This window comes from Cherax quadricarinatus, chromosome 30 (assembly GCF_038502225.1).
Source record: "Cherax quadricarinatus isolate ZL_2023a chromosome 30, ASM3850222v1, whole genome shotgun sequence".
Lineage (NCBI taxonomy): Eukaryota > Metazoa > Arthropoda > Malacostraca > Decapoda > Parastacidae > Cherax > Cherax quadricarinatus.
Genome location: NC_091321.1, coordinates 36,935,894 through 36,953,801, shown reverse-complemented (window position 1 = coordinate 36,953,801; position 17,908 = coordinate 36,935,894). Strand labels below are relative to the sequence as shown.

The window sequence follows — 17,908 nt, the reverse complement described above, 5'->3', positions numbered from 1 at the left end:
GTGTTAATACATTAGCTATATCTTGTGGGTCTTGACCTGTCACTAAGAGAGCACTGTCATCTGCATACAGTAGGAGTTTGCACTTGACACTGATAGGCATGTCACTGACATAGCATAAGAATAATAAGGGACCCAGAATACTACCTTAGGGAACTCCACATGCTATCGGCAGGGGTTCTGATTCAGTTTTGTTGATTTTGACAATTTGTCTCCTGTTGCTAAGGTAGGACTTAAACCAATCTACAGAACCTATATCGATAGCTTGAAGTTTCTTACATTATATATTGTGGTTGACAGTATCGAAGGTCTTTTGCAGGTCTAAGGTTACCATACCTATGAGGTTCCCAATTGACATTTCAGTTCTCAGGTAATCCATCAGATTAATTAGGGAGGTGTCGGTTGAGTAAGATCTTCTAAAGCCCGATTGGTAGCAATGGAGAATGTTGTTGTCATTAAGGTACTTAACTATTTGACAGTACACCGCCATCTCTAGAATTTTGGATATTATACTGAGTATACTAACAGGCCTATATTTGCTTACATCTGACCTACTATTTTTCTTGAAGACAGGAGTAACTCTGGCCTCCTTGAACCCCTCCGGTACGGTATTAGTGATGATTGACATATTTATTAGGCGAGCAATAGGGATTGACAGTTCAGAAGCACCATCTTTTAGGAACTTAGACGGGATGTTATCCGGGCCAGTGCTCTCAGTTGGGTTTAACCTGCTTAGTTCTTTTTGAATAAAGTCATGAGATACACTTACTAGTTGACAACTGTTTGGGGTTATGATAAGTGACTAACTCACGATTTTATACTCAACTGCACAGTCAATAGTAGCACATCACGAGTTAGAACACTTACCTGGGTATACGTATCTGGCCCGTAATTATGCCCGGATATCCGTTGAGTTGATTGAAGAATAGTGTTCCTTGAAGAATGTCGCACTACACTCTGTTGGATCGCAACACTCGTTGTTACACTGTTCATCAATAATTGTTCACACAATATCACTGAAGAAGCTGATCACACTTCTCTGTAAGTGTTTATTGTGTTTTGTGAGACACTTTGTTCACACTAACGCACAGATCGTTCTTTGTTGGTTATCCTGGCGTCAGTGTCACTCTCAGTAGAGTCAAAAGTAATCTGAAGATGCCACAACGCCCCACGCCATCACTGCCCCCAGCACAAAGGAAAAGCTGACCTAGTACTTTTGCTTCCTTGCCACTTCCTCGATGAAGCAAAGCAGAATGTTTAAATCTTGCTGTCTTAAGCATAGACAACAATGTCCACTATCTTTACTATGGTAATAAAGTGGGAGCAGGATTTTCCTTAATTGTCCTGCTAAGGTAAGAGATGTACTGTCTCTTATTAAAATACACTCTGCAACACTGGACTGCAAGGAGCAGCGGTCGCTTAACCACGGCGCATACTCGTACTGCATCTGCGATCAATTACTCACTGTAGCAGTAAACAAGGCGCTTACCCCTTCTGAGAGGGCTGGGCCCCTCAGGGCTGAAAGGGCTGAAAGGGGCTGAAGGGGGCTGATACCCCCCTCCTGGAGAAAATTTCTCCACAGCAGTGTTTAGCAAGGAAAAGTAATTTTGCTGCATTCAGCAAATCCTTTGTAGCTAGGGACACCCAGGGAGAAGCCGCGTCAGGAGGGGTTAGATTACTTTAAGAAGTGATGCAGACAACCCGTGCTTCACCCTAGCAGAACAAAGACACTAGTGATTCACACGTTTCAGTTCCTCAGCGACAATCTCAGCAATCGTGGTAGAACTGTGAAGTAACATTACCGCGAAATGAAGGACAAATATTGGAAAAAAGTGTTGTGAACTATCTTCAGAGATAAACAGTGCACCGTAAGACACTACAACTTCAATCAAGATAATGATAATGGTTACATCCCTACCCAAAGCTAGGGATAAAGGCGAGGGTCCGATGCAATACCCTTGTACATTTAATAAGTTATTATACTAGTTAGGTCGGCTGCACAGCAGTTAGCTAGTTTATACCTTACCTGGACTTATCATTATTAACCCATGAAAAGTGGATCATTAAGCGTAAAAGATGTAAGTTTAGTCAGCATTCAGTTACTGAATGATATGCTGATATAACGCTGCTTTGGGGCAATCATTCTCTTACTTATACTTCATCAGCTACAGGCTGTAGAAGCTGTTTCACACTGGAGAAGTCTTCTGGGTGCAGCTGTAGAATAGCTGAGACAGCAACAAAGCTAAGTACCTTTATTCTTGTTCAGATACATAGTATATATTCTACAGAATCCAAAAGGTGGTCGTGCTCGAACTGGATAGTGGCCACATAGTGGTCCAAAAACTTGTAATACAGTGTGCAAGTAGATAAGAACCTAAGGTCCTTTGAAAACCAAGTAAAAACTAGTGGTTTTTAGAAAATAAATAAGTTGTGGAAAATACTGTACATATTTTCCAGAAATACAGTAGTTATATGTAAATAGATGGCCATACTGTATTTAAAAGAATTATATTATGGAAAATGGGAAACTGGACCTGCGCCTGCGCAGATAGGACTCGCCATTTTGTTTGAATTGGACACTAATGGTAGTGTATAATGGGAAGAATTTTTTGTGCTCTAGACGTTTAAATTGGGTTGACACCTCTCAAATAGGAGGCGAAATTGTTGGATGTGCATTCCTGCATAACTTGAGATATCAGGCGACTGGACAAGACAGCTCCAGGAACCTCAGATAAGTCTTATGTAGTAACCTGGTCAGTGTTATTTTCATAGATAGACAGTGAGGTTTTCTGAGAATGATACACATTAATCTCCAGTCAAATTGGTGAGTGTTATGATTAAGATATATTCTCCTTCTGTTGTATAAATGTGTATATATATATATATATATATATATATATATATATATATATATATATATATATATATATATATATATATATATATATATATATAATCATTTATTATTTTTAATATACAGTCCACAAATTTATATATTTACCAGAATTCCTGGTGATGTATCTTTTATTTATAATTAATAGGTCCAGAGCAACTTGTGGATATGACAGTGGTAGGTATTGAAGGGGGACATTTTTTGCGACCTAGGTGTCCCAAATTCCTACTTGTCTAACTGATAAATAATAATTATCTTTGTTCATTTACTATTATGTACATAATGATACATTCAGATAAATGTAATTTTCCATATTTAATTTGCCCATTGGTCCTTCGAACCGGATGTAATAAGTGAAGTCATTAATTAGTTAATTACTTAATAATTATATGTGAAATGACAGAAGGAGGTGGATGTTAAATTCACAAATTTACTTAATGTGTAGTGGATTATAATTATTACAATATTAATTTTGATAAGTCAAGTCTGGCTAAGTTTATATTAATTTGTATAATATTAATTTGATAAGACAATTCTGGCCAAGATTTATATCAGTGTATGTGTAATTTATATATTAATGTGTATAATATTAATTTTGCTATGCCAAATTCTGGCAAGGATTTATTAATTTGTATAATATTAATTTTGATAAGCCAAGTCTGGCTAAAGGTTTGTTTGTATTAATGTACATTTGAAGTTTATATTATTTTCTTACATGTAATTGCTAAGCTCAAGTAGCTTGGATTTATTCAAAGGTAAGTTGTATCAGTGTTGTAAGCTGTAATCAGTGTTATTAATGAAGTTGAATTTAATACATTGCATCATAGCTGAAAATGAGGAAATTAATATAGAAGACAAACATATGGAATATAGAGTAAAGAAAGCATCACTACAGGCTAGAAAAGTTCATGTAACCAAGGCATATAATAAGTGCTTGGAATTAATGAATCAAGAAACTGTGAATACTGATGATTTAAAATTGTATTTAGATGCTTTATTGAATAGATATGATTAATACAAATTATATTACAACAAATATGAAGGAGATTTATTAGTAAACTGTGTAGATGAGACTGAAGTAGATATTATGATTAATCAGTATTGTGAACTAGAGGAAAAGATTATTTCTTGTAAAAGTCAGGCCTTGAATAAATTAAAATGTGTAAACCAGGCAATTAATCAGTCTGCTCCAACAAATAAGATGTCTTTGCCAAAACTCCCAGAATTATGTTTACCTGTATTTAATCCTGGAGAAAACAAGGAGGAGTTTTGGTCAATTTTTTAAGCAGCTGTGCATGACAGGAGTGACCTAGCCTGTGTAACTAAATTATTTTACCTCAAAGGACAGGTAAGAGGAGATTCTCACATACTCATACAAGCCTTTCCCAATGTAGATGATTCTTACAAAGAAGCAGTTGACTTGTTGAAGGTCACTTATGGTAATATAGAACAAAGTAGGTTGAATCTAGTAAATATCATTGTTAATTTAAAATCTCCAGATCGCACTTACGAAGGTTTACAGCAGTTTAGAGTTAAACTGGAGAGCACTCTCAAAACTTTAAGTAATAAATATAATCTGAAGGAATCAGACTGGTTATTGAATGCCATAGTACAGAATAAATTAAACTATAAAACACTTGAATGGCTTTCAGCAGTTTTCAGCAGCAAAATAATGGGCTATGCAAAAGGTATAAGCAAATTCTAGGTTTAAATAGTTACACTCAACTAATTAATACACCAACCCAGATCACACAGTTTTCAGCCACCCTAATTGATTCTCTGCTCGTCTGTTGATGTGAGCAGACGTGCGCCTGCGTGTGAGGAAAAGGGTAAATACTGTGGGCATTGAACTGGTTCACGGGGTGATTTTGCCGCAAGCTGCTCCCGTGCTGTTAACATTAATCATCCGGGATACATATGGTATACAGGATGCAGAATTATATGGTGTCGCACTTAACGGCACATACAGGGTGTTTGTCAAGTTGTTGAACACCGGCGTCTATGAGAGGCTGGTAGAGAAATACCAGGATGTGCGAGTGGAAGTCAATTCTATGGTGAGTGTCCACCTTCATGACGTTTCCAGGCATTATACTTGGGTTAGAGTGCGAAATGTACTGTTTGAGGCAGATGAAACGGACATATGCAATGTTTTCAAGGACTACGGGACCATTTACCTGGCACAGCCCGGCAAGTGGGTAGAAGGTGCATATGTTGGATTCCCGGAGGGCACGTTCTCGCTAAAAATGACGATACAGCACCCCATACCGTCCTATGTTATGTTGGAGGCCTTCAGGACTCAGCTCATGGTGTCCTATGCTAGGCAACGCAGGACCTGAAGATGTTGTGGTGGTTTTGATCACATTGCTGCATATTGTGAACGACAGACTCGACTTCATGGTCTAGAATGTATTACCGCAGGGGAATCTGGGCAAGTTGGACGTGCTCTGGAGCTGCAGGAAGGACGTGGGCCTGGTGGTCTGTGGAGTGAGGAGGTGGAGCCAGCAGAGGCAGTGGCGGGTGTGGACCTGACGGCCCCTGTGGCTGGGGGCCCTGTGGAACCCATTTTGCCTGATAGTGGGGGACGACATGGTTCGGTGGAGGAAGCCATCGATGAGGTCCTAGAGACAGTGCTCACCTCGCTGTTTCCCCAGTCAGATGGGGAGGGCGAGTCAGCGATGAGGGCTGGTGTGAGGAATGCTGCAGACCTGTGTGGGCAGCAAAATGAGCCCATTGACTTGGTGGTGTCTCATGGGGCAATGTTCCCAGATGGCGGGAAGGTTGGACATGTGGTGGAGGTGGAGGTGGAGGTTCACCGTGAGGTATCACAGGAGGTGGAGATGGAAGTGGGTGGAGTCATGTGTAAGCGTGAGGCTGTGACATCGGATTCAAATGATGTCCTGACTCCAGCACAGAGGACTGCCAAGGTAGTTGTGGTGGAAGAAGATGGTGGTGGTCCCTCGGGGACTTTGGACCAGGAGCTGGACCGGGGAAGGGTTAGGGCTGTCAGTAGAGATGTGCATAAAGGTCTGAAAGGACATTGTGGTGCTGTGAAGAAGGTGTCAAAGCACAGGGAGAAGAAACCACTGCTGGCCTAAGGTGTATGACAGTTAACATTAATGGTTTGGGTCAGGATGTGAAGCGTGCGTGGTTTGCAAGTTTCTTGTGCCGGCATAGAGTGGACGTCATATTTGTGCAAGAGCACAATATCAAGGTGGGGCGTGTATTGGAGGTGGATGGATATAGGGTTTTTGTGATGCAGACAGGATGCTTGAAAGGAGGGGTGGGAGTCCTACTCCGGGAGGCGAGCCCATTTGTGGTTAGTAGAAGTGAAGGGGGGTGAGGGGCGTATTATAAGGGTAGATGGATGGTGGATGGGCGAGCAAGTGGCGTTAGTGTGTGCCTATGCACCCGCGGGGAGTGATGCATGTCTGAAAGCGGATTTTGTGAGGGATGAGCTCGTTTATTATTTCCGTTCTTTACCACCTCTTGCTATCGTGGGGGGGATTGGAATTATGTTATTCGTAGGGCAGACATTGAGCCGCATTGGATGGGGCAATTTTTCAACTATCCTAGGTGATCTTCATGGAGATGTGTGTCTACGTGACGTATCTGGGAGTGGGGCTTGGGCAGTGGAGCACACTTTTGTTAGACATGGATATGCGACAAGGCTAGATCGGGTGTGCATCACAAAGCAGGTAAGAGTGGAGTCCTTGCATATGGTGGAGGTGGAATATTCTGATCATAGGGCGGTTGTGGTCGACCTAGGATGGGATGGGCTGGCCACGAGGTGTAAGAGCTATTGGAAACTAAATATGAGGATCTTGGGTGATGAGGAGGGGCAGGGAGGATTCGAGACATTGTGGGCTGAGCTCAGTGAGGAAAGGCGGGGTGTAGAAGATTTGCTGGGGTGGTGGGATGGGGTGCCTAAGGGGCAAATACGTCAGTTTTATGCGAGGGAGAGAAAAAGCATAATGCAACAATCATATGGGCTCCTTCAGTACCTAGAGGGTAGGTTGAGGGATTGCTACGGAAGAGGTGGACACGGGGGAGTATATCCTGTGGAGGAGATAGAAACGTTGAAGGGAAGGATTCGTGAGCTGCAAAATGAACGTTCTAATGCAGTGCATGTGCAGGAGGGTTGAGGAGGTGTTGTGGGGCGATCGACCGTCGGCGTGTGTTTTACAGGGTCAGCAGCGCGGTCGGAAAGCCACTGAGGTTGGTAGGTTAGTCTTCCACTCTGAATTGGGGGGGTTATCGTGAGGGGCAAGTGTTGCAGACGACAGAAGGGATGAGTGGTTATGCAGACGCATGGTATGAGCAGTATTTGGGGAGTAGTGGAGTGGGAGGTGAGCTTTGCCTAGCATCTGCGAGCTAGTGCCATGTTAATTGGGGCGTAGTGATCGAGTAGCGCTAGGTGGGGAGATAGATGAGGGCGAGGTTTGGCGGGCATTAGTGAGTATGCATATGAGAAAGGCTCCGGGGATAGATGGATTGCCCTGTGAATTTTACCTGCAGAATTGGACGTTAATGCACTGATTCCTGGTGGAGTTAATGAATATCATGAAGGAGAAGGGGGTGTTGGCGGAGTTACAAGCCACTGCTGTAGTTCTGGTCCCGAAGGGAGAGGTCCAGAATAACCTAAAGGATTATCGGGCAATATCTTTACTATGTGTGGATTATAAATTGTTTGCAAAAATACTGGGAAATCGCCTGAAATGTGTCATGGAGCGTGTCGTATCAGGTGGGCAATACGGGTTGCCTGGCAAATCTATGGTCGAGGGCCATGGACGTCTTAAGGGGTTTGTGGAGAGTTTTGGGGGGAAAGGAGGGGCTTGCTTTGGATTGGCAGGAAGCATATGATATCATTGTGGAACAGGAGGCATTGCGGCAGATCCTTCTAAAGCAGGGATTTGCGGAGGAAGTTGTGGAGTGGGTGGAGACATTGTATCGAGGGGCACAGGTGCGTGTGCAAATCAATGGTTGCATAGGGGAAGCGGTATGTATGGAGTGGGGCCTCAGGCAAGGATGTCCACTTTCTCAAATCCTGTTTGCCTGTGTTCAGGACCAATTTTACAGACTCGTTGAGGCACATATCTGTGGGGGGTGGGGACAGGGGAGGTGGAGTGTGGGCCGGGGATCATAGGATACGTCGATGACACGACAGTACACGTGCGGGAGGGAAAGAGTTTGAGAGGGATGGGAGAGGTCATTCGTACTTTTGGGGAGGCTACGGGGATGAGGGTCAATGTGGAGAAATCATGCTTATTAAGGCTGGGAAATTGGAACTGGCAGGGAGATTGGGATGCTGGTGTGGAGTGGAGGGTGGTGGATTGCTTGAAGATACGTGGAATAGTGTTTATGGAGGATCAAGTGCGGTCGAGAGAGGTGAACTCCGAGCATATTGTGGAACGAGTGCAGCATAGATTGGGGAGTTTGCGACCGTACCATTTGACATTGTTGCAGAGGGCCATCGTGGTAAACACGTTACTATATAGTAAGGTTTGGCACGTGGTGGCAGTTTACCCCATAACGGGGCAAAGAATTGTGAGAATCTTAAAGAGGGTGTTTAAGTTTATATGGTGTTCCGGGTGTGATTGGTTGAGGAGGGACGTGGTAATGCTGCTGGAACGTCAGGGGGGGTTAGGGTTATTGCATCTGCAGCGTTGGGTAAAATGTGTTTACTTACAAAGGGAGTATGTATGAGTCGGAGGGTGTAGGGGGGTTAAAGCTTCTGTATGAGGGAGTGAAGAGGTGGTTTGTGGTTGCAGAGTTGAGGGAATGTGAGGAGGTGCTGCATACCCTCATGGTCCTTCGGGAGCCTGGCAAGATCCACGTGGGGGTGTTGGCGAGAGTGATTGGGAGCTTGGTGGTGGTGCCAGTGGAGGGAATATACCCCATGTACAGATGGGGAGACATTTGGTGTCGTTTTCGTAAGTTGAAGCTCAGGCCTCGGATGTGGGAGGTTATGTTCTGTTTCTTGCATGGCATTTTGCCATCAGGAGCGGTTCTACAGGCGAGACTAGTAGTGGAGGAGAGTGGGTGTGGGGTGTGTGGTGGAGAGAATACAGCATGTCATGCATGTATTTTTGCGAATGTTTGGGGAATGTTCGGGATTGGATGAGTAGAATAATAAGGCGAGTGGAAGGGGGGCATACCGGTGTTGAGAGCACTCGTTTTGGATGTGGGAGGGATGCCGGAGAGTACACAACTTGCATTGTCATATTTAATGGTAGGTTTTGTGTCCTGGGGTATGCATGGGAATGGGGATTGGGTTGTGAGGGAACGGGTAATGGCAGCTACTTTCTATAGGACGATTTGCAGGAATAGGGAAATATATGGATCGCGGTGGGAGGGAGCCTTCCTCGCCGGTTATCGTGGTTTAACTGTTGGGATCTTACTAGCTTTGTAGTGGGGGGGGGTTGTCATGGCTGGAGCAAGGTTTGGGAATGTCATCCGGGGTTCCAATGGGCTCGCCGTCAGGAGTGTGAGTGTGTGAGTGTGTGAGTGTGTGAGTGTGTGTGTACTCACCTAGTTGTACTCACCTAGTTGAGGTTGCGGGGGTCGAGTCCGAGCTCCTGGCCCCGCATCTTCACTGATCGCTACTAGGTCACTCTCCCCGAGCCGTGAGCTTTATCATACCTCTGCTTAAAGCTATGTATGGATCCTGCCTCCACTACATCGCTTCCCAAACTATTCCACTTACTGACTACTCTGTGACTGAAGAAATACTTCCTAACATCCCTGTGATTCATCTGTGTCTTCAGCTTCCAACTGTGTCCCCTTGTTACTGTGTCCAATCTCTGGAACATCCTGTCTTTGTCCACCTTGTCAATTCCCCTCAGTATTTTGTATGTCGTTATCATGTCCCCCCTATCTCTCCTGTCCTCCAGTGTCGTCAGGTTGATTTCCCTTAACCTCTCCTCGTAGGACATACCTCTTAGCTCTGGGACTAGTCTTGTTGCAAACCTTTGCACTTTCTCTAGTTTCTTTACGTGCTTGGCTAGGTGTGGGTTCCAAACTGGTGCCGCATACTCCAATATGGGCCTAACGTATACGGTGTACAGGGTCCTGAACGATTCCTTATTAAGATATCGGAATGCTGTTCTGAGGTTTGCTAGGCGCCCATATGCTGCAGCAGTTATTTGGTTGATGTGCGCTTCAGGAGATGTGCCTGGTGTTATACTCACCCCAAGATCTTTTTCCTTGAGTGAGGTTTGTAGTCTCTGACCCCCTAGACTGTACTCCGTCTGCGGCCTTCTTTGCCCTTCCCCAATCTTCATGACTTTGCACTTGGTGGGATTGAACTCCAGGACCCAATTGCTGGACCAGGTCTGCAGCCTGTCCAGATCCCTTTGTAGTTCTGCCTGGTCTTCGATCGAGTGTATTCTTCTCATCAACTTCACGTCATCTGCAAACAGGGACACCTCAGAGTCTATTCCTTCCGTCATGTCGTTCACAAATACCAGAAACAGCACTGGTCCTAGGACTGACCCCTGCGGGACCCCGCTGGTCACAGGTGCCCACTCTGACACCTCGCCACGTACCATGACTCGCTGCTGTCTTCCTGACAAGTATTCCCTGATCCATTGTAGTGCCTTCCCTGTTATCCCTGCTTGGTCCTCCAGTTTTTGCACCAATCTCTTGTGTGGAACTGTGTCAAACGCCTTCTTGCAGTCCAAGAAAATGCAATCCACCCACCCCTCTCTCTCTTGTCTTACTGCTGTCACCATGTCATAGAACTCCAGTAGGTTTGTGACACAGGATTTCCCGTCCCTGAAACCATGCTGGCTGCTGTTGATGAGATCATTCCTTTCTAGGTGTTCCACCACTCTTCTCCTGATAATCTTCTCCATGATTTTGCATACTATACATGTCAGTGACACTGGTCTGTAGTTTAATGCTTCATGTCTGTCTCCTTTTTTAAAGATTGGGACTACATTTGCTGTCTTCCATGCCTCAGGCAATCTCCCTGTTTCGATAGATGTATTGAATATTGTTGTTAGGGGTACACATAGCGCCTCTGCTCCCTCTCTCAATACCCATGGGGAGATGTTATCTGGCCCCATTGCCTTTGAGGTATCTAGCTCACTCAGAAGCCTCTTCACTTCTTCCTCGGTTGTGTGCACTGTGTCCAGCACTTGGTGGTGTGCCCCACCTCTCCGTCTTTCTGGAGTCCCTTCTGTCTCCTCTGTGAACACTTCTTTGAATCTCTTGTTGAGTTCTTCACATACTTCACGGTCATTTCCTGTTGTCTCTCCTCCTTCCTTCCTTAGCCTGATTACCTGGTCCTTGACTGTTGTTTTCCTCCTGATGTGGCTGTACAACAGTTTCGGGTCAGATTTGGCTTTCGCTGCTATGTCATTTTCATATTGTCTTTGGGCCTCCCTTCTTATCTGTGCATATTCGTTTCTGGCTCTACGACTGTTCTCCTTATTCTCCTGGGTCCTTTGCCTTCTATATTTCTTCCATTCCCTAGCACACTTGGTTTTTGCCTCCCTGCACCTTTGGGTAAACCATGGGCTCATCCTGGCTTTTTCATTACTCCTGTTACCCTTGGGTACAAACCTCTCCTCAGCCTCCTTGCATTTTGTTGCTACATATTCCATCATCTCATTAACTGGCTTCCCTGCCAGTTCTCTGTCCCACTGAACCCCGTTCAGGTAGTTCCTCATTCCTGTGTAGTCCCCTTTCTTGTAGTTTGGCTTCATTCATCCTGGCCTTCCTGCTTCTCCCTCCACTTGTAGCTCTACTGTGTATTCGAAGCTTAAAACCACATGGTCACTGGCCCCAAGGGGTCTTTCATATGTGATGTCCTCGATATCTGCACTACTGAAGGTGAATACTAAGTCCAGCCTTGCTGGTTCATCCTCTCCTCTCTCTCTTGTAGTGTCCCTTACGTGTTGGTACATGAAGTTCTCCAGTACCACCTCCATCATCTTAGCCCTCCATGTATCTTGGCCCCCATGTGGGTCCAAGTTCTCCCAATCGATCTCCTTGTGGTTAAAGTCACCCATGATCAGGAGCTTTGCCCTGCATGCATGAGCTCTTCTGGCCACTCTAGCCAGTGTGTCAACCATCGCTCTATTGCTATCGTCGTACTCTTGCCTTGGCCTCCTGCTGTTCTGTGGTGGGTTATACATCACTGCTATTACCACCTTGGGACCTCCAGAGTGAAGTGTTCCCACTATGTAATCACTTTCTTCTCTGCTATCTCCTCTCTCCAGCTCATCAAAATTCCAGCGATTTTTGATCAGCAACGCCACTCCTCCACCCCCCCTGTTCCCTCTGTCTTTCCTCAGGATTTGGTATCCCGTTGGAAAGATGGCATCTGTTATCATACCTGTAAGCTTGGTTTCTGTAAGAGCTATGATGTCCAGTGATGCTTCTTTGACTCTTTCGTGCCACTCCTCCCACTTATTTGTTATTCCATCAGCCTTTGTGTACCATACCTTCAGTTTCCTTTCCAACACTGTGGTTTGGGGGGCCTGTGTGGGTGGGAGACCTGGTGGCATACTGTGGGATTCTATAGCTCGATGTTGGGTGGAGGCTGTGGGTATGGATTGTAGTGTGTGTTGGGATGGTGTGATAGGTTGTATGGTTCTGAGAGTAGTTGTGTGTGTGCTTGCCCTTGCTGTTCTGTCCTGCTCTGACTGACCTCTGCTGATTCCCTCCTTGTCTCTTTTCCTAGCTCCTTTCGTTTTTTTGTCCTCTCCCTCAGCTGCTGTCGTTCTGATTTTGTTCTGTCTCTGTCTAGGAACACCCTCTTGTACTCTTCCGAGTATTTCAATCGTGGTTTCTCTTGGAGGATCCTGTTCCGCACTGTTTCCGTCCTGAGAATCAGCTTGATTGGTCGGTTTCTCCCCTTCGAGTACCCCCCTATTCTCTGAAAATTTACAATCTCGTCCATCTCTTCACCTATTTCCGTGATGATTTTCTCAATCTCCTTTCCTTCTTCCTGCTTCCTTTCAGTGTGTGTCCTTTCCTCTCTCTCCTGAAGCCCATGGATAAACACTGATTTTGCCCTTTCTTCCTCCCATTGCCTCACCCTCTGTGACTCTGGATCCTGCCTGTATGTGGTCAGTTTCTCCCTTGATTTTTCCAGTGGCTCTTGATAGCCTTGTTGTGCCTCAGCATTCGACCTATCACCCTCTCCATCTGCAACCAGCTGATCTTCCCTTTCACTCCTTGGTCCTCCTTGGCAGATTGATGTGACCTTAGCATAATTCATAATTCCTTCCTTCCTGTTCAGCCTCGCAGCTTCATATGCTGTGTCTTCTCTGGTCACTGCCCCTGTAACTCGCTCCAGCCTATTTATCTCAACTTCTAGGACCCTTATCTTGGCTACTGCAGTTTCGACTTGTGCTTCCCAATTCTTTGTTTCCTGCTCCAACCTCCTTTCCAATTTCACAGAGAGCTCTTTCTCCATTTTTTCAGAAAGCTCTCCTAATTTTCTCTCCCACTCTTGTTCCATCCTTTTCCACTGCTCCTCCATCCACTCCTCCCTACGCGAACCATTCTCATCTGATCCTTGGTTCCTGCGAGTCCCCACCATTTTTTTTTTTTTTTTTTTTTTTTTTTTTTTTTTTTAAGTGTAGGAGAGGGGAGAGTTAGAAGGGAAAATGGGGACGAGAGAGAGCAAGAGAGAGAGAGAGCAAGAGAGAGAGAGAGCAAGAGAGGGAGAGAGCAAGAGAGAGAGCAAGAGAGAGAGAGAGCAAGAGAGAGAGCAAGAGAGAGAGAGCAAGAGAGAGAGAGAGCAAGAGAGAGAGAGAGCAAGAGAGAGAGCAAGAGAGAGAGAGAGAGAGCAAGAGAGCAAGAGAGAGAGAGAGAGAGAGAGAGAGAGAGAGAGAGAGAGAGAGAGAGAGAGAGAGAGAGAGAGAGAGAGCAAGAGAGAGAGCAAGAGAGAGAGCAAGAGAGAGAGCGAGAGAGAGAGAGAGAGCAAGAGAGAGAGCAAGAGAGAGAGAGAGAGCAAGAGAGAGAGACAGCAAGAGAGAGAGACAGCAAGAGAGAGAGAGAGCAAGAGAGCGAGAACAAGAGAGCGAGAGAGAGCAAGAGAGAGTGTGTGTGTGTGTGTGTGTGTGTGTGTGTGTGTGTGTGTGTGTGTGTGTGTGTGTGTGTGTGTGTGTGTGTGTGTGTGTGTGTGTTTGGTATGGACGTATGGCTTAGGCGTAAACAAAGGATGGTTCGGTGTAGTTGGTAGGTGTATGGATGTAAGTGTGATGACAGCTGGAATAAAAGTGCAATCCAGTTTGGTTGTGGGGATTTTCGGTTTATACTTTTGCATACGTGTCCCACGGGATGATGACTACATTACTCTCTATGTATATATAGCCTTGCACATGCTTGGTTACTTTCCAGCAAACCCATGTTAGAGGGTGGAGGTATATATTTTTTTAGAGGTAAGGTATGCATGTATGCTGTAAGGATGCTTGGGTGAGGTTCGTAGTGATTGTGATGATGTCCCGCTGTGACAGGTTATATGCTCATGTACGGCTAGAAGAATGTGTGACAGAGTCATGTGTAATGAGAGAAAGTGGGCGGTTGCCCAAATGGGGGGGAAGAGGGGGGGTAAGGAGTGTCGGACAGACTGAATTTGCAACTTGCTAGTGTCTCTTGTATACACCTTTGTTTTGCACGTTGACTTTGTGCAGTGAATAGGTTGTGATAGAGTAGTTTTTATTTATGTGTTCGCATTAGGTTATGGAAGCCTGTGCTGTGAACTTGATTTTGTTTGATAGTCTTTACTTTACATGACGATATATCAATGTATGTGTACAACAATATGATAATTTAGTAATTGTGGCCAGTGTATTTGGCGGAGGTGTGTGTACCTCAGGCGGAGGTGTGTATCTCAGGCGGAGGTGTGTGTACCTCAGGCGGAGGTGTGTACCTCAGACGGATACAGATACTTCTGTATGACTTACTCCCAAGATAGGTTTTTTTTTGTAAGGAATGTGCGTTTCTTTTTAGAATAATATATATGTGTGATGTTTTTTGTATTTACACCTACATGAATATGTTTTTTGTCAGCTGTAAGTTACACTTATGTAGAAGTGAGACGTGATAATTTCAAGTGTTTTTCTTATATATACTGATAGGTGGCTTGAGTGATGTATAGTGCGCTTGATGGTCTTTCTTTTTTTGTTTTGTCTATGACGGGTTTCTTCTCCTGTGTCCAACAACGTGTGCGTGTGTGTGTGATAATTTATGTACTTATTGTTCTCAACAGTGTTATACTATGTATATGTATTATGTCTGTACAAGATATGCTCTCAATAAAATATAAAAAAAATATTGACCACATACTCTGTAACCGCTCTGAGAACATTAGTCAGTCAGGCGTCATTACCACAGGTATTAGTGATCATTTCATCACTTACTGCACTAGGAAAATCACTAGGGATAGGATAGGCCTACACAGGACAATAAAAATGAGGTCAACTAGAAACTACAGTAAAGAAACACTGGTAAATAGGCTACACAATTGTGACTGGACAGTGATAACAAGTTGCACGGACGTAAATGATGCCTGGGAAAAATTCAAAACAATGTTCACTGTTATCCTTGATAATATTGCACCAGTTAAAGAAGTTAGGATTAAGCGGAGAACTGAACCATGGATGACTAATGAGATATTAGATAATATGAAAGTCAGGGACCAGCTGCTGAAAAGATTTAAAGCAAACAGACAGGATATTGCAGCACTAAATGAATTCCAAAGGGTGAGGAACAGAGTACAGAGACTTATAAAAGGAGCAACGGCAAAGCACTATTGCTCAAAAATTGAAGAGTATAAGCATAACCCCAGAATGCTCTGGCAACAACTAAAACAGTTGGGGTATAGCCATAAACCAGTAGATAGGTCTAACATAGTAATCACTATCGATAACGAGGTATGCCACGAAACATCTAAGGTGGCAAATTGCTTTAATTCCTACTACACATCTGTTGCAGCAATACTAGTAAGCAAACTACCAGCTGCATCAAATACCTTTAACACAGACTCTGATAAGTTTCAAACATACTATACCAATAAAGGGGAAACCCCAAACAGTTGTCAACTAGTAAGTGTATCTAATGACTCTATTCAAAAAGAACTAAGCAGGTTAAACCCAACTAAGAGCACTGGCCTGGATAACATCCCGTCTAAGTTCCTAAAAGATGGTGCTTCTGAACTGTCAATCCCTATTGCTCACATAATAAATCTATCAATCACCACTAATATCGTACCAGATGGGTTCAAGGAGGCCAGAGTTACTCCTATCTTCAAGAAAAATAGTAGGTCTGATGTAAGCAATTATAGACCTGTTAGTATACTCAGTACAATATTTAAAATTCTAGAGAGAGCGGTGTACTCTCAAGTAGTTAAGTACCTTAATGACAACAACATTCTCCATAGCTATCAATCGGGCTTTAGAAGATCTTACTCAACCGACACCTCCCTAATTAATCAGATAGATTACCTGAGAATTGAAATGTCAATGGGGAACCTCATAGGTATGGTAACCTTAGACCTGCAAAAGACCTTCGATACTGTCAACCACAATATATTATGTAAGAAACTTCAAGCTATCAGTATAGGTTCTGTAGACTGGTTAAAGTCCTACCTTAGCAACAGGAGACAAATTGTCAAAATCAACAAAACTGAATCAGAACCCCTGCCGATAGCATGCGGAGTTCCCCAAGGTAGTAATCTGGGTCCCTTATTATTCTTATGTTATGTCAATGACATACCTATCAGTGTCAAGTGCAAACTCGTATTGTATGTAGATGACAGTGCTCTGTTAGTGTCAGGTAAAGACCCACAATATATAGCTAATGTATTAACACTGGAACTGGAATCCTGCAGCAAATGTTTAGTAGGCAACAAACTACCATTACACCTCGGGAAAACTGAAGTCATTCTCTTTGGCACGAAACATAAATTGAGAAGGGTAAATAATTTTAATGTCCAGTGTAATGGGGAGCCCATCACATTGATTTCATCAGTAAAATATCTGGGAATCCCCTTTGACCCATGCATGTCAGGAGAATTGATAGGGAACAGTGTAGTAAAGAAAGCGAATGCCAGACTGAAGTTCCTCTATAGACAAGCAGAGTGTCTACCTACTGAGGCTCGCAAGACCCTATGTCTAGTCCTTATACAATGCCATATGGATTACGCTTGCTCTTTATGGTACTCTGCCTTGACAAAAAAAACTGAAAGATTGACTGCAAATCACCCAGAACAAAATTGTAAGATTCATCCTGGAGCTGGGACCAAGAGAGCATGTAGGCCAGAATGAATTACAGCAGTTGGATATGCTGAATGTTGAAGACAGAATAAAACAACTGAAGCTAAATCATGTTTATAAAATTGCTCACAGTGTCCAGAATATCTTGCTGTCAATTTTGTCAAGGTTGGGAACCTCATTCGTCTCTCGACGTCCGGGGAGAGAGGACGCACGCCTAGTAGCTACACCTGCCCTCTGGTGGTGACCTTTTGCAACTGGAAGACAAGATGGTAGTTCGAGTGGGCCAGAGAATCAACACTGTATTCAGCTGGTACGTGGCACGCTCAGTGGCGAAATACCTTTCTACCTGCCATCATCAGAGACGTCTATGGTGTCCCCAACGATGAAGTATATGGTGTAGCTTTAAACGGGATGTCCAGGGAATTCTTGAAAATGAATCATGCCAGCTTCTACGACAGAATCGTTGACGAGTACCAGGAGAGGAAGATGACTGTGAACTCGACGGTGGATGTCGTCTTGCACGACGTATCTAAGTACTATACGTGGGTGAAGGTGAGAAACGTCCCTTTCGAGGCGACTGCGTATGGTATACAAGAGGCTTTCAACAGTTGTGGTAAAGTCCATTCAACTACTATGGGAGTATGGGAAGATGGGACATATGAGGGACTACCGGAGGGTTCTTATACCCTCAAAATGACTTTGGCTAGGCCTATACCATCCTACGTCACGCTAGTGGGTTACAGGACGCAGGTCTACGTGCATTAAGCCGGACAGAGAAGGACCTGTC

The 17,908-nt window shown here is 44.3% G+C and overlaps 1 long non-coding RNA gene across 4 annotated transcripts in view; it reads right to left on the bottom strand.

The window, feature by feature from the left end:
• The window catches only part of LOC138853440 (uncharacterized), a 39,174-nt gene extending 21,690 nt beyond the window's left edge, over positions 1-17,484 (bottom strand). Inside the window, exon 1 of one of the 4 annotated variants that reach the window (XR_011392628.1) lies at positions 17,460-17,484. This is a non-coding gene — a long non-coding RNA (uncharacterized lncRNA). Of the gene's footprint in view, positions 1-864; positions 1,026-5,525; positions 5,860-17,251; positions 17,277-17,459 lie in introns of those variants that run through there. The other 3 variants (XR_011392627.1, XR_011392626.1, XR_011392624.1) reach the window with 3 other exon arrangements.
• Positions 17,485-17,908: the final 424 nt, after the last annotated feature.